At 40.4% G+C, this 16552-nt stretch overlaps 1 protein-coding gene across 2 annotated transcripts in view; it reads left to right on the top strand.

Annotated features, from left to right (window-relative positions):
* The window catches only part of GNG2 (G protein subunit gamma 2), a 103369-nt gene that overhangs the window by 14504 nt on the left and 72313 nt on the right, over window positions 1–16552 (top strand). For both annotated transcript variants that reach the window (XM_016198112.2, XM_087820502.1), the window contains exon 2: window positions 2314–2354. The gene's annotated coding sequence lies outside the window, so the exon portion shown is untranslated. The remainder of the gene's footprint in view (window positions 1–2313; window positions 2355–16552) is intronic.

Here is a 16552-nt window from a genome sequence, read left to right as displayed (position 1 = left end):
AGGCTGTTGGTTGAATTGCACGTAAGAGACCTGATTTGATAGTGGCTGACAAATGCTAGGAATTATTTCCCTTTCACATAACAATCCAGAGGTGGGTGGGCCAGGGCTGGTAAGATAGCTCTGCTCCACAAAATTGAGGAACCCAGGCTTCTTCTGTCACATTTTCCATCATTCCTACCATGTTTCCCTCGCCTTATGGTCTAACATGGCTTGCTGTAAAGACCCCCCTATAACCAGCAAGAAGGGAGAAACTTGAAAGGGGAAGGAATGACCCAGAAGTTGCCCTTATCACTTTTGCAGCCATCCCTTTGAACATGGCCACACACCTAGCAACGAGGGAGGCTGAGAAATGTAGTTGTTTTTGACATGTATGTGGTATATGCTAGCTTAGAATTCAATTATAATCATGGAAAAGAGGAGAGCAAATATTGGGGCATAGATAACAACTTCTGCTACTTCCATTTTTCTACACAAAAGAGATAATACACCGTTTATATTTTGATGTACCTCCTCTAATCTTTTTTCTAGAAAAATATATATCAGAAAGAGTATGTATAATATTTACTAGAAAATATAATATATGATATAGTAAAAGAACATTACATATGAAAAATATAGAAAATGCGTTGGAAAACATGTATTTGTAAATATGTATATTAGAAAGCTAGTTGCGGTTATACTGTATATAAAATTTTATAGCCTCCTTTCACTTTATATCATGCATGTTTTTCCTTGTTTAAATTTTTTGTATTCATTGTTTTAAAGTTCCATCATGTGGAGTTTCTCTGTTTTAGTTAATAGGTTGTTCTTGATATTTAGGCTATTTAGGAATTTAATAATTCTTTGTCTACATTTTATTTTTTTTGTTTTTTTCAATATATCTTTATTGATTTCAGAGAGAGGAAAGGAGAGGGAGAGAGAGAAAGAAACATCAATGATGAGAGAGTCATTGATCGAGCCCGCAACCGGGGCATGTGCCCTGACCGGGAATCGAACCCTGATCGCCTGGATCCCAGGTCGACGCTCAACCGCTGAGCCACGCCCGGCCAGGCTTGTCTACATTTTAGATTTTATTTAATGAAGTCAAGGAGCGGCATCACTGAGACAATGATTGAGAATATATTGGAGGATCTTGATAAATGGTGCCAAACTGCTTTCCAGAGAGGTTGTGCTGATTTATGCTATTGCCAGTAACATCTGAGAGTGTGGCACACCCTGGAGCAGCCTGATTTTGCCCGTCCCACTAATCGTTGTTCTCTCTAGGGTTCATTCTCTGAAAATAGGTTGTTTTTGCCCTTGGCTTGTTTTTGTGTGTATGTTCCCCCCTCCCCCTTTGCTGTCATTAATCATGATAATAGTTTTCTAATAACTTTGGCTCATTGAAAAACATATAATCCCTTAAAGTCCTCTGGGACTATAATTGGTTGGGTTGAGGTTGTAGCACACGTGCCAGTCTTAAGCAACGTGAGGTCACTAGAGACACTGGTGTTCAGTTAGTGCTAGGGCCCAATGTGAATTGGATTTTCACCCTTAGTCAGCACTTTAGATGCGAGGTACCTCTTTGTTCTGAGACACAAGATAAGAATTTATAAAGCACTTCCTGGGGCAGAGGCAATTCCCTTTGAGCTGAGTGCTGGGTAGCTTTTCAGGAGTAAAGAAGCTCCTGAACATAGCAACTTTCTTAGATGTGCACCATTTGGGGACAGTAGGCAAAGTTAGGCCAAGTCTGTTCAACACCCTCAGAGATCATTAGTGCCTTGGGGTATAGGTGTCTCTACTTATAAACAGCCTGCAGAAGCTTTGGATGCTAAAGATGCTTTTATAACCACTGACTTGTCCACCCACCCTTTCAAAGTGCTAGATCCACACAAATGAAACTCCAACTCTGCCCTTAACACCTAGAGAAAGAGCGCACTCCATCTCTGCCACGTTGGTCCTGCTGGGAGCCACCAGGTTAGGTCAGGAGGAAAGCTTGTTTGCATTCATCTCACTGACACACAGCCTCTGTCACCAAGAACTCTGCGTCCCCTAGGGTCCCCAAACAACTTTGTGTTTTCATGTTTTCTTGCAGGCTAGAGATGTTCACAAAGAAAGGAACTCCTGTTCTTACAAATATATTTCATAAAAGAGTTAAGAAAGTGTCTGCTTCTTGGCTCAGAAGTATAAACCTGTCAGGCCTTCCCGCTCTTCGAGGCATTTGGCCATCACTACCAAATCCCACTTATAGGAACGTTCCTCTGCTTGTTCAGCTCTTAGGTATCATGTTATTTCTCCTTTTTCTAAACAACACATTTTCCTCTGCTTTCTTGACAGCCATATCTGCCAGGGAGCCTCAGGCTTCAGGAACTGAAAAGGTAAGGACTCTGAAATATTTTCCTCTAGGATTGTCTCGAATCCAACCAGAACTTCAAGAGGAAAATAAATATCTTCAGCGAGGCTATAGATGAAAGCATTTACTGTGTGATATTTATCAAACATCCACAGTGTCTGTAGCAATATTGACATGGTTTGGGGATTTAAAGGAAAAATCAAACAGCTCTCCTTGATCAGTAAAGTCAGATTTCTCACCCAGATTTCCCCATCTTCTTCTAAAACCCAAGCTGCAGAGCCTTTGAGGTTGCTGCCTTAACATTAAGTCTTCCTGTGGCACTAAACCTGACTCGTTGGTCACAGCCGTTGAGAACATACCCTGTGAAAGAGGGACGAGATGAGGTCAGAGGGGGGTAAACCCTGTGCTTAGCAGATTGGTTGTAGACAGCATAAGGGCATTTCCAGCAGCAACGACAATAACTACAATGAAAGGTCAATTTAATGCTTTTTGAAGAAGCTGACTTGGCTTTTGAAACCAGCTAAAGTCATGTTAATCTGGTCATAGATTTGAAAGGTCACCATATTGCTGAGAGACAGGTGGTAACGTATGTGTCCTTCCCAGCCAAGATATACAGTTTTCTCTAGTCAGTGACTTGGATTGTCACCCTCTCCTTTTAAATTTAACTTTATTATGAAAAATTGAAAGCGTATACCAAAATCAAGAGAATACTATAATGAACATCCATATGCCCTTTCTTTTAATTTTAACAATTATCAACTCCTGGCCAGTATAGTTTTACTTATACCCCCATCCAGGTGTCCTTTCTTGCTATTGGACTATATGACAAGGGCTTGAATTCAGTTGTTGAATCTTTAACTATTTATATATTTATTTAGTGGCTACAGCAAAATGTTGATAAGAAATAAAACCTACTTATTACCTGACTTAGTTTACTGGAGCTAGTCATTCATCTATTTAGCCTTTCAGTAAATATCTATTATTTGCTAGTGTCAGAGCCTTCTTAGGATAAGAGAGCCAATTTTCCCCACCTCACATTTCTGAAGTCCTCAAATTGGGACTTCTGACCTCCCCAAATGAGGTTATCTGTCGGAGGCACACTGACAAAATGGAAAGATGACACTCATCATATAACTTTAATTGTTAAGTGTAAACATTTAAAATGTGCCACAACTTTTAAAACCCATTTTGACATTTGTTCACTTCTCAGTATACTGGAAACTTAAAAACAGAACACTTTTCCCAACCCTTTCATGTACCTTCTTATTTTATCATAAACGTTTGTCCAGTTATCTGCCTCCCTTTCAAGAATATAAGCTCCGAGAACGCATTTTGCCCATAGTCTCTAGCAAGGTGTTCAGCACCTGTCATATATCTAATACGACCAAATGAGTGACTGCCAGGTGCTGGGACTATGAAGATGAAAAACACACAGGCCTTGCCCCAGAGTTGCTCGGTGTCATGGGAGAGAGACCCTTGCCAAAAGGAGGCCTCGGAGCGGAGCGGAGCGGAGCGGAGCGTGCTCTGGGTGAGGGAGCAGGGGACTAACTTGATGGGGCGTTTGGTGAGAGGCTTGATGGGCAAAGGGGCATTTATTTGAGCTCGACGTGGAGTGCCACAGTCAGAAAAGTTCGAGAAAGTTATTCTGGGGGTAAGGAATCGTATGAAAGTGCACAAAGGCCCCAAAGAGCATGGTGGAACCTTTAGAAATTTGCAGTGACTACCGCATGGCTGGGAAGTAGCCGCATGAAGACATGTGGCCTGAGAAGCAGGCTGATGAAGCTTGGCTATGACTCTAGGTGCCAGGCCCAAGAGTGGATTCTAGTTTGGGTGTGAAGACAGAGAAGGGCACATAATTCTTTTTAAGGATAATTCCTTAAGCTTCAGAGTAAAGTATGAAGACGTGGAGAGAGACTGATGGAAGGGAGACCAGTTGATCTTGGGTTTGGAAAATGATGGGCCTGATATGGAGAAGTGATGGATTTTGCTGATTAAAAAGGCGAAGTGAAGGACCGGAAGACATCTGGAATAACTGCCAGATTTCTCTTGGGAGATGATATAGGTCATTGATAACTGGGCTACAAATACAGGAAGAGAGGATTCAGCTGCGTGAACTGGCCATGTCTAGGCAGGTATGTCCAGTAGGCTGCTCATGGATGGGTACTGAGCAGTGGTTCCCAGTCCTGACTGCGCATCAGAATCTCCAAGGAAGGGTTTAAAAGCACTCATATGCAGACCCTACCTAGAGCAGCTGAATCAGAATCCCTGGGGGAGGGGTCTGGGCATCTGCAGTTTTTAAAGGCTTCACAGGTATTTTAACGTGCAGCCAGGATGGAGAATCTCTGGTGTAGAGCTTATTAAACAAAAGGCCTGTGTGTGTGCTTTCAAGACCACGCATAGCTTTTGCTACTCCATACTGAGGTTCCTTTGGAGTTCAGTACTTAATATCTTACAGGTGAGAATTGAGTCATCCCTACATTCTACCAAATGTTACTAATAACAAAGACCGTTTTATAAGTATTTGAAATTCTTTGGCTAATATTTGGGTTGATTTCTTCCATGCTAATTAATACTTTTAAATAGTTTAAATCAATCCAAGCAGAATTTCTCAGTGGGGGCTGCAGGCACGGTGAGTGGGACAGTTCTTCACTGTGTTCTCTGTTGTCCTGTCCTTGGCTCACAGAAGGCCAGGGGCATGTTCCAGTCATTGTAGTATTTAGAGACACTGAGAACTACTGTGTCCTAGTGTACAAAGAGGTGATTTGGCATTTTCTCTACTCTCACTTAAAAGAATTTTTGCTTCTTGCAAAATTGTTGGTTTCTGTTATGCTCAGTGGTTCCTTATGTAAGTGGTCTCTGTGCTAACAAACTAAAGAAGGAAACTAAAGTAGACAAGGAAAAGAAAGTGTTGTTCTGTACTGTCGTAGGGGTTTTGAGCTTATTTGCTCTAGTACTAAAATCAATTAAGTCTATGCAGAGAAGCAAATTAAACACTAGGCAAGCGAAAGTCAAATACTGGGTTTAAAGCAAAATACTACTAAGGCATCATGCATATTGAATAGCGGCAGTGATGAAGAATGTACTTATTTCCCATTGCTGCTGTAACAAACTGTCACCAACCGTGGCATAAAACGAGACAGATTTATTATCTCACAGTTCTGCAGGTGAGGTTCTGCAGGGATCTCACTGGGCTAAAAGCAAAGTGTCAACAGAGCTGCGCTCCTTTCTGGAGGCTCTAGGGGAGAATTCATTGCTTTGATTTTTATAGCTTCTAGAGTCTGTTTTCCTCCATCTTTAAAGGCAACAGCATTGCCCCTCTGTGTCTTTCTACCATAATCACATCGAATTCTGAACTCATCCAGGAAAGGGTTTTTTAAAAATTTTCTTTTAAGGACTCGTGTTATAAGATTTGGAACACCTGGATCATCTAGGATAATCTCCCCTTCTCAGGTTCTTAATTTAATCACATCACCAAAGTCCCTTTATCCATGTAAGGTTACTTATTGACAGGTTCTAGGGGTTAAGGCATGGACCTATTTGGAGACTATTATTCTGTTTACTCAAAAATAATTCATTATCTCATTCTCTCTCTGTTTTTAAAAATGTGTCTTTATTGATTTCAGAGAGAGGAAGGGAGAGGGAAAGAGAGAAAGAAACATCAATGATGAGAGAGTCATTGATCGGCTGCCTCCTCACACCCCCAACTGAGGATGGAGCCTGCAGCCCGGGCATGTGTCCTGACCAGGAATCAGACCTTGATCTCCTGGATCATAGGTTGTTGGTTGTTCAACCGCTGAGCCACGCTGGCTGGGCAATTGTTTCAACCTCTTTAAAAGGTAGAAATGCCCTCAGGTAGCAGAGATAAGATTATCTAACATTTTATTGTTTGGGTTGAGAAGGTTTTTTCCTAAATTGATGAAGCAAGTTCTTGTCTCCATTCTGCAATCCTGTTCTCTAGATACAGGCACTGAAGACTTTTGGTTTTCTTGGAGTATTTGGCATGGGGTCAAGTGGACAGGTTGAAGTCCAAGGGCTCCATTCTTGGCCAGACTTTCTGGTACTGTGGGTGTGGCCTCTGGAGAGTGTGCTGCTTTTGGCATTTCTCCAACTCTGAAAAGTTTGCCTACAGTGTGCAGGTTCCAAGGTCTTTGAATAACAGCAAAGAAATGTCAGGTTTTTATTTTATGCTGTTATGTCTGCCTGTCATATTATACTTTATTTATTAGGCTTTAAATGTGAAAATTGAAGGAAAAAATAACACAATATTTCAGAACCTCACTGTAGTGGTATTTACTATAGCTAATTCCTAGGTATGGCTTAATTTCCTCCATACATTAGGCAGGCCCACAAAGTAAGAAAGCATTTCTAACCTAGTGAATGAAATGGATCACTGGATTAATTTTTGAAAACCATCTCTGGAATAGAATGTAGCCAATTTTCTATGAAGATTTAAAACTTTTCGCCTATTTTTTGTAGCAAGCCCCCTTTCTATCCACTTCTAGACATTTCAGCAATGCAGATCTGAAGGCCAAACCTAAGACTAGCAGTAGAGTAACAAGCTATCTTTATTTATTCAAAACTGAGGTGTTCCCTGCACATGGACCTTCAGTGCTGAAACTAAGGGAGTCTTGGGGCAAATCGGAACAGTTGGTCAACCCAGATGTCTAACAAATGGCTCTGGTGGAAAGTGGCTGTCATGTTGATGAATTAAAATAGAAATGTTGATTGAATTAAATAATGACAACAACCCTCAGGGTTTCGGCTGACAATGAGGGTGAATCTAACTCTTGGAAAATCTGTATCCACATATACATGCTTCCCAAAATCAACTTTTTAAAAAACCCACTAAGATTCAGAACTAAGAACCAGCAACCTTTATGAAATATTATATTTCATAACCTGCCCTTGCAGCTCTCCAGTATCACCAGCAAGCTCTTGCATGATGCTTCTGATGATCACAGCTTTGATGACTTTGTTATTGATGTGACTACAGGGCCTCATCAAATCTTTCTCAGCACATCAGCATGTGTGGAAATTATAAAACCCAAGTTTGCCAAAGCACCATGAAACTCTCTTAGCTTGAATCCTGTCTTTTGTAGAACAAAATCGAACTCCCCCCCATCCCTAAAAGACAGCATAGACTATTCCTTCAGGAATAGATAAATGTTAAGAAGTCTAACTTGAGTGCCCCCAGGGGAAGGGATTGGAGTGGAAAACATCTTGGAGTCTTATCCAGCTCTAAGAAGTTGGTGCTTCCTGACCTCCGGGGTTGTAGAGCATAAACTACTTAATGATGTAAGTGGCTGTATCCATAACAAAGCCAGACTGAGAAAATAGGAATACTGAAGGTCCTAGGCCCTAGTCTCATACATTTCTGTGGCCTTCATTTGGAGACTTTTGCTCTCTAAGCCACTGGGACTAAACAGAGGACTGTAAGTGTACTGGAGAGAGCAATACATTAGCTTTCCCCAGAACAGATGTTTGACTTTTAGAGCTGGTGTATATATTTAAATGTATTTAATTGTTCCTTATCTTCCAAACTGTCCAACTGTCCTAATTGATAGGAACAAAGAATTTTCTTTCAATTCTTCTTTTTTTTTTTGGTCCACAAAAAGATTGAGCACTATCAGTCATGGAGGTGTGGATCTGGGTTTCTGTGAGGGTAGGCCTTGGATAGAATTGTGAATTATTTTGATATTCTCCTCAATCCCTTTTTTGGGTTCCTTTCTTGTAGGACTCCCAGTCTTGGTTTTATTTTCAGACCAGTCTCATTTGAGCTCTGAACCTCTGCTGTTTTGTTGTGAATCAAACAAGTTGCAGCAGAAATGACAGCAGGTCAAATCATGATGCTGTCATTTAAACCGATTCTTTTATTCTTTTCTGAAGGGACATTAGAGAGTAAATATAAATGAGAGATCCAGATGACTACTCCAGCTACAGGGTTTCTCTGAGGAAATAGAAAGGCCTGGGAACTAGATGGAGGTGATGACTGCACAACATCGTGAATGTACTAAATGCCTTTGGATTTTACACTTTAAGATGGGAAATGATTAATTTTATGCTATGTGAATTTTCCCTTAATTAAAATAAAATGTCAGTTGAACTTCAAGAGATTTTTTTTTAAGAAACTACCTCTCCTTATCTTAAAATTCTAGACGTAGCCCGCATCCATTTTAATACTCACACGTTAAATTTCTAGACCAAAACTGTTATTCTATCCTGTCCCATTACTGGGAGAAGATATTTGAATTGAAACGTGTCTGCAAAAGGCAGAACTAATGAGGGAAATCTCAAGGAGGTGAAAGAGGAACATCTCTGAGAGTTAAGACACTAGCTGTTTATTATTAAGATGTATAGTTTTTTGTTACTGGAATATAGACTGGCCTATACTTTGCAAAATTGATCACAATAAAAATTTGTTTTTTAAGTGTAACAGTTTAAAACACTGGGCTTTCTTCTACCTCATGTGATAAAAGTTGTATCAATGAGGCTGGGACAGTTTTTAATATCCTATAGTAGTGGACAGCAGTTGGATATGATGAAATGGAAAGATGTGGTAACTATAATGAAATATGAGCATGGGAACAAATTTCACATAAAGAAATGTCTTTTATCAAAATATCTCCTTAGGTAGCCTCTAGGGCTGTCACTTGATCAAAGTCTAATGGCGACTCTTTTAAGAGATGATGCCAGAGGGTTTCTGCACACAATCTTTAGTTTAATGATGAAACGTTAGGGTTTTTGATTCCTTCTAGATTCAGAGACAATCATTTTGACCTTTCTACAGAGATGTAACTAGGCAACCAGTATAGCACTTAGCCAGTGCATAGCATCCAATCTTCGTAGCTATTGCATCATTTTTAAAAATACTATTTAAATCTGTCTTTTAGCTTTGGCATATGCTTCTATGTAAACTTTAATTTCTTGGAAAATATCATGCAACACCCCCCCCCCCCCCGCCCCAGCTATAAAATAGAATGGTTCCTAGAAGCCCAGCATCCTCTGATATGTGCAAGGAAGTGTGCTTACAAGAACAGTGGCAGGAGTCGAGAGGCAGCCCAATGCGCTGTGCTTTATAATTGGGAATTAGGAAAGTAGGTTTCATTGCTGGTGGGTGAAGGTGTAAGAGTTTAAAGCCATCTCCTCAGCAGGTGGCAATGAGCATTCCTCACAAAATGATTAACAGAAAACACATAGTCACAGAGATGAAGGCTGGCTTTTATTCGAGTGAAGGTGATTTTACTTTGCTGGAGGGTGGTAACTAGAAATACCCAGTATGATCGGCAAACAAGAACGTATTGAAAGCTTTTGATGTGTCAGACACTATACTGGGTATGTACTGTATTTCTTTTCTGTGATAACCATGCTTTTAATTTTTTAAATTGTCTTTTATTATAAAAGAAACTTATGTGGAAGATTTTAAAAATTCAGGTAGTAGACATGGGAATACATGAAAACTAGAAGTTTCTTTCCAAACAACAACTTCTAGCCCCACTCCCTAGAGTTAACCACTGTTAATAGTTTCTTGTGTGTTCCAGAAAATGTTATTTCATGGTTAATCCTTATTGGAAAAGTGACCAAGACATGTGCCATTAAACCATCTGTTCATGAGCTTCTTTTCTGAACTGTGTCTTAATTTTGAGACACTACTGGGTACTTCTTTTTGAAATGTGCCTTTTAAAACTGAAAAAGTGAAAGTGTCAGAACCAAGATAACACTATTAGAGGGCTGGTAGAGGGAACTGTAATCCAAGAATGTCCATGTGTAATGTTAGCCTCCGTAGAATTTATATGCAGAACTTAAAGAATAAACTTTACAGTAGATCTTTATGATTTTCAGTCATCTGGAGTACTTTCTCGCCCTTTATCCTTTTGATGACCCTGTGATGCAGGAATTGTTTACTTTATATTACAAAGGAGGAAGCTGTGGTTCCCAGAGGTTAAGTAACTTGCCCACAAACACAGCTGAAGAGTGACAGGATCACGACTAGGACATGAGCCTTTTCCAGGTTTTACTCCTCAGTTAGACCCCACTGGTAACTGTGGGGAGACTGAGGCACAGAGACACCACTGTGCCTTCGGCAGTGATAAGCTGTGAAGTAAAGGGGAATGAGCTGGGCTTGCAGGCCGAGGATCTGTTATGAAGTTGTCCTGATTCAGTCCCTTGGGCAAGTTATTTAATGAAGTACATACAAATTACAGTGGCTAGCTCTCTCCCCACAGCTTCCTCACTGGCTATGTCTATTCCTGTTTTGTTTGTTTCTTTGGGTAATACTGGCCACAGGGGTGAGGACTTGACCCAAGCCATAGTATTTCAAACCCAGATCACAGGAGTTGGTTCAAAGGGTGGACATGCAACCCAGCAGGGACCAATAGGTTCTTCCGCTGGAATTTTCCAACTCATCTTGAAGGAAGAGTGGTCCTTAGACAGAAAGAATCATGTAAGACCATGTTTCAGTTTGTTGAGATAATGAAGCCCAATGCACAGAAGGGAAGCAAAAGAGAGAGACACAGACAAAGACAGATAGTTAAAGGCAAAGAAAGGAGAGAGCATAGTAATACCTGGAGCCCAAGAACCCAGTTGTGAGCCAATACATTTTCATTTTTTTTGCCTAAGCTAATTTAAGTTCTACTGAAAGAGTCCTGACTGATATCTCCAGGCCTTTGTTTTCTCTTCTATAAAATCAGGGTTATAATATTTGTCCTGACTATATCTGAACTACTGTAGTCCCCACTTATCTGCAAGGGATATGTTCCAAGACCCCAGTGGATGCCTGGAATCTCAGATAGTACCAAACCCTGTGTATACTGGTTTTTCCTATACATACTATAAAATTTACTTTATGAATTAGGCACAGTAAGATATTAACAATAACTAATAATAAAATAGAACAATTATAACAGTATATTATAATCAAAGTTATGTGAATGTGGTCTCTCTCTCTCTCGAAATATATTTATGCACTGCACTCACCCTTCTTCTTGCGATGACATGAGCTGATACTGTGCCTATGTGATGTGATGAAGTGAGGTGAATGACATAGGCATTGTGACATAGGGCTAGGCTACTATAAGGGTTACTTGAACACAAGCACTGTGATACCATGACCGTCTGATCTGATAACTGAGACAGCTACTAAGTGACTAAGGGGTGCATAGGTGCAGTGAGGATACTCTGGACAAAGGGATGATTCATGTCTCAGGTGGGATGGAGCTGGATGGTATGAGATTTCATCATGTTACTCAGAACAGTATGCAATTTAAAATTTAGGAATTGTTTATTTCTGGAATTTTCCATTTAATATTTTCAGACTGCAGTTGACTGGGGGTAACTGAAACTGTGGAAAGCAAAACCATGGATAAGGGGGTACTATTATGCTGTAAAGATCAGTTGAGATAATGAATAGGAAAACACCTTGTAAATTGTAAAATGCTGTATAAATACAAGATGGTATTATTCATTGATATGTTGCATTGAGCCAGGAAGTCAAAAGAATGAAATTAACACTCATTTGGAAAATAGGGAGAGCTTTGTAAGAGCCATCTGGTGTTATGCAGAATTTAATGGAAGCTGCCAGAATTTCCCAAATTTTCTTTGAAATACTCTTAAATTCTTACAGATACTCCATAATGAATACAAGGATAGTTCTACTTTGCTGATTCAGGTTAATTCAATGAATTTATCTTTTCTAGCTCTGGCCCTAATCTATGGTAAACACACACTCCAAACAAAAATAAACAAAGCACTATATTAATACTTCAATATTTTAGCTTTGTCATTTAAAAGAGCTTTAGAGATTCATGCTAAATGACATTTTGGCTTCATCAGAGAAAAATCATCAAAGAAAATCAACCTTAATGTAGTTTTTCTAGTTATACTTCATTTGGGAGTGATATGATTCGGGGGATGGGAGATTAGTTGTTTTGGGCTTAAATAGGATCAAGATTCATTGTTTTCCTTAAAGGACCTATATCTTTGATATAAGCTCTTAGTAATTAAAATCTACTTGAGATTATAGTTTATGCATGAACAGGAAGCACCAGTCACTTTCATAGCATTTTTCACTACATATGAAATACCTCTCAATGAGGGAAAAAAAGATGGTACCTCTGAAATCTGTTCCCTCTCTTAGATTTGTCATTTAGGCAGGGGTTTTTTTGTTTGTTTGTTAAAAAAGATTTTAAATTGATTTTTAGAGAGAAAGGAAGGAGAGCAGGAGAGAAACATCGCCGATTAGCTATTTCCTGCATGCCGCCTACAGGGATCAAGCCTGTCCTGACCCGGAATTCATCTGGCAGCCTTTCAGTGCATAGGACGATGCCCAAGCAACTGAGTCACAACAGCCAGGGCTAGGCAGTTTTTGTTGCAGCAAACATCTCTTTCTTCATATTTGATAATTAGAACCCCCAAAGTAGTTTAAAGTCTCAATCTAGGTAGAATAACATATGCAAAAAGTTTGGAGGCACCATGGGGATATGATTTGTAAGTGTGAAGAAGCATGATATAGCAACCTGAAAGTGTTTTTGTTTTGTTTTTTAAAAATATATCTTTATTGATTTCGGAGAGAGGAAAGGAGAGGGAGAGAGAGATAGAAACATCAATGATGAGAGAGTCATTGATCGAGCCCACAACCCGGGCATGTGCCCTGACCGGGAATCGAACCCCGATCACCTGGATCCTAGGTCGACGCTCAATTGCTGAGCCACGCCTGGCCGGGCCCTTTACTGTTCTTGTAAATCTATGTGAATGTGCCTTCGCCTTACACAGTGGCCACTGCAGTAAGATTGAGTCAGTGCTGTTTGACCACACGTTACCTGACCATTGTTTTTCTTTGGCTGGGCATGACATCAACCCCATGAATGTCAGTGTTTTCATATCAACTGAGGATTTGGATGGAATAAATTCATTTTCTGAATAGCCCTCAGGAAATGTCAGTGGTATTGGAAACAACTGACAACCTCAAATTAATTAATTTTAGCAGAGTTTAATAAAGAGAATATTTAACATTAAATATTTCTTTAGGGCTCCTTTACCACCTGTTGGTCTGAAGGGGTGAGGACTGGGAGGAGAGCACCTCCTGAGTGGAGCTGTGGCCTCAAGGGAAGGGGGGGACCTGGATTATAAGCATACTTCGGGCAGGGATCCCAGGAAACAAATACCCTGAAATGTTCCTTCTCTCTCCCTCTGATCTGCTTGTGTTCCCCATTGACCAAACCCCAAAGGAAGACAAAGAACAAGATACCCTGCTGCTGAGTCCATACGCTTTAGTCTCCTTGGGCGCAGAGCTGTGTGGAGCAGCACAGAGGGTGAATCTGGAAGGGCAAGTGGAACACACAACCTTCATTATGAAAGTCTTTTGTGAAAGAAATGGTACTCGTTCCTCCCTAAAATTTAGGTGTCTTACAAAAAGAAATTGCTTTAACCAAGCTTCACTTTTTCATTAATTTTACTTAATCCAAGTCATAGCTCACATGCAAATGGGCCTCAATACAATGGTAGCCCCTGGGCGGAGTTCAGTTGTTTGTGTGGTGGAAGATGACCTGGAGCAGGGACACCGCGCCCATGCCCGTCCTATTCAGAGATGGGCCGACAGCCTCAACTTAAAGTTCAAGTTTGGTGAAAGGGGCAACAAAAGTAGGTAGCAGCTCTGAATAGTCCGCTATCTTGGGCCTCCCGTAATCAAAGGAGTGAGTATTGTCCCAAAGGGGTACAGTGCCCAGCTAGTGGGTTGAATGGCCAGTTCTTTGTTTTGTCCAGCTTGCTTTTCATCTCAGACGAACTATTTTCGGTCCTTTGACCCAAGGACCAGGGTTACTTACCTTGGTCTTACCAGATTAACTGCTCTGATCCATGGAAATGAATACCTCAACTGAATCTAATAAACCCCCATAACTGGAGAGGCATTTGTGGCAGAATATGATGACTGGCAAAAGAAAACAAAATTGGAATACCACACCCTAAAGCGTAAACCTCTCCTATGACCCAGAAAATTCCCTGACTTCGGAAATTATGGGACCCAGGGATTTCAAAAGAAAGAGTTGGGTCTGTAATAGGAACAGTGAGTGGCAGTGTGGTACAGTGAAAAGAGCATGGACTTGCTTTTTAAGAATAAAAGATGTCAGCTTAATGCTAACTGCAGCCACCTTGGCAAAATACTGAACTCTCTCGATCTTGGGTTTCCTCATGTGCAAAATGACAATAATTTGACTTGTTATAAAATTAATTGAAATCTTATATGCAAAGTGAAAGCAGTGTTTTTCACACAGAAGTCATTCAAACACTGTTTTTGGGATATGCTCACTTTTTAAATAATATTGTTTCTTAACAGCTCTATTAGGGTATAATTAACATGAGATATAATAGATGTACAATAAATGATACATATTTAAAGTTGATGTATTTTTGACTGCATAAACCCGTAAGTCTATTGCTGCAGTCGAGATAATGAACATACCAATCCAGAGTTTCCTCATGCCCAATAACATCTTCCCAACCTCATCTTCAGGCAACCACTCATCTGCTTTGTCACTCGAGAAGAGTTTGCATTTTCTGGAATTTTATATAAATGCAATCATATACTGTGCTATAAAATACTAGGAGAAAATGCCTTTTTTTTTTTGCTCAGCATAATTACATGGAGGTACATCCATGTTTTATGCATCAGTAGTTTACTTCTTTTATTACTGAGTAGTGGTTTGTTGGATGAGTGTATCACAGTTTGTCTATCTGCACAATTATTGGAAGAAATTAGTCAATTATTTTTAATTCTGTTTCCCTTCTTTTCTCATTAATAGTATGAGAAAAATTTTCACATATTTCATGTTACCAGAGCTGACATTTCCATTAACATCCTCCAGGAGTGGCACAATTACAAGAATTGGGTATAAATGCAGATATAACAATAATTGTGTCTGTTAAACTGGCTTAGGTTGAGCTCTGAACTGAAGCTCAGTTCCTTCTGCTTCCCACGCTTTCTTTTGTTCCTTACCACAAACAAGCAAGCTGGGGGACACAGCTCAAATGCCCATCAGCTGGTGAATGGGTGAAATTACGGTATATCGCTACAATAAAATATTATTTGCCATAAAAAGGAATGAAATACTGATTCATGCTTGCAATGTGGATGAACCTTGCAAAGATTATACTGAAAGAAAGAAACCAGACACAACAGGTCACATGTTACATGATTTGATTTCTCGAAATGTCCAGAATAGGCAAATCCATAGAGACAGAAAGTGGAATAGTGGTTGCAGGGGCTGGGGTGGGGGCGTTGGAATGGAGAGTGACTGCTAAAGGGTTTTTTCTTTAGAGTAATGAAAATATTCTGGAATTTGACAGTGGTGATAGATACACAACCCTGTAAATATTCTAAAAATCACTGAAGTGTATACTTTAAAAGAGTGACTTCTATAGTGTGTGTAGTATATTTCAATAAGGCTGTTACTTTTAACCAGCAATCTGTGAAACTTTGCTTGGATAAAAAATTCAAGAGCAGCAGTGCCTTTCCTTTCTCTTTTTTCATTTGCTGAAAGGGAAACGTACAGCTGCTTACCTCATTGACCTGCTGCCCCGGCATTCCCAGGCCTTGAGCACAAAGTGGAACCAGCCAGCGTGAGGAAGCACAAATGTCCCACCGGCTGCAAGTCCTATTTTAGGAGGCAGTTCGGTCTCGTGTTGTTTCGGTTTACTTGAGATTGATAAAGGGCCCGTAGCTACCTTGACTTTTTTGTCTTTTCCTTTCCTTTTAAAAATAACATGCACTCAGGTTGTCTCATCACCCCTTCCCCTGCCTTAGTGAAACTGGATACAGGATATCCTGGCAGTAAAGCAGCTGAGCTACATCAGGTTATTTACCAAACTCCGAGCAGCAGTGGCTAGAACGGGGTAAGGCAAGTTGAATCCAAGTACTCAGAATAATCCTTGGGAAGGAAAAGGGGCAGCGGCTCCAAGCCCGCGGGGAGGGACTGAGGGGCCCCCTCCCCTCTGCAGGCCCCGCACCCGCTGGGCTCCCCGGTCTGCTTCCCAAGACATCAGTGTTCCCCGGGAACTCACACTTGCCCATTGAGAAAAGGCTTTTTTGTCGTTGTTGTTGTTCCTGCTCTTGAAAATCTTACCAGCCAAAGTTGGAATGTTGGTGTCATTTAGTTTGCATCAAAAAGTGAATGAAAGGTATTAATTAACCTAGGGTGAGAGCAGAGCCCATGTAATGCTACTCAGAGATGT

This window comes from Miniopterus natalensis, chromosome 1, assembly GCF_054644295.1.
Source record: "Miniopterus natalensis isolate mMinNat1 chromosome 1, mMinNat1.hap1, whole genome shotgun sequence".
NCBI lineage: Eukaryota > Metazoa > Chordata > Mammalia > Chiroptera > Miniopteridae > Miniopterus > Miniopterus natalensis.
The sequence above is the reverse complement of the archived record's forward strand: the minus strand, read 5'-3'. Positions and strand labels throughout refer to the sequence as shown.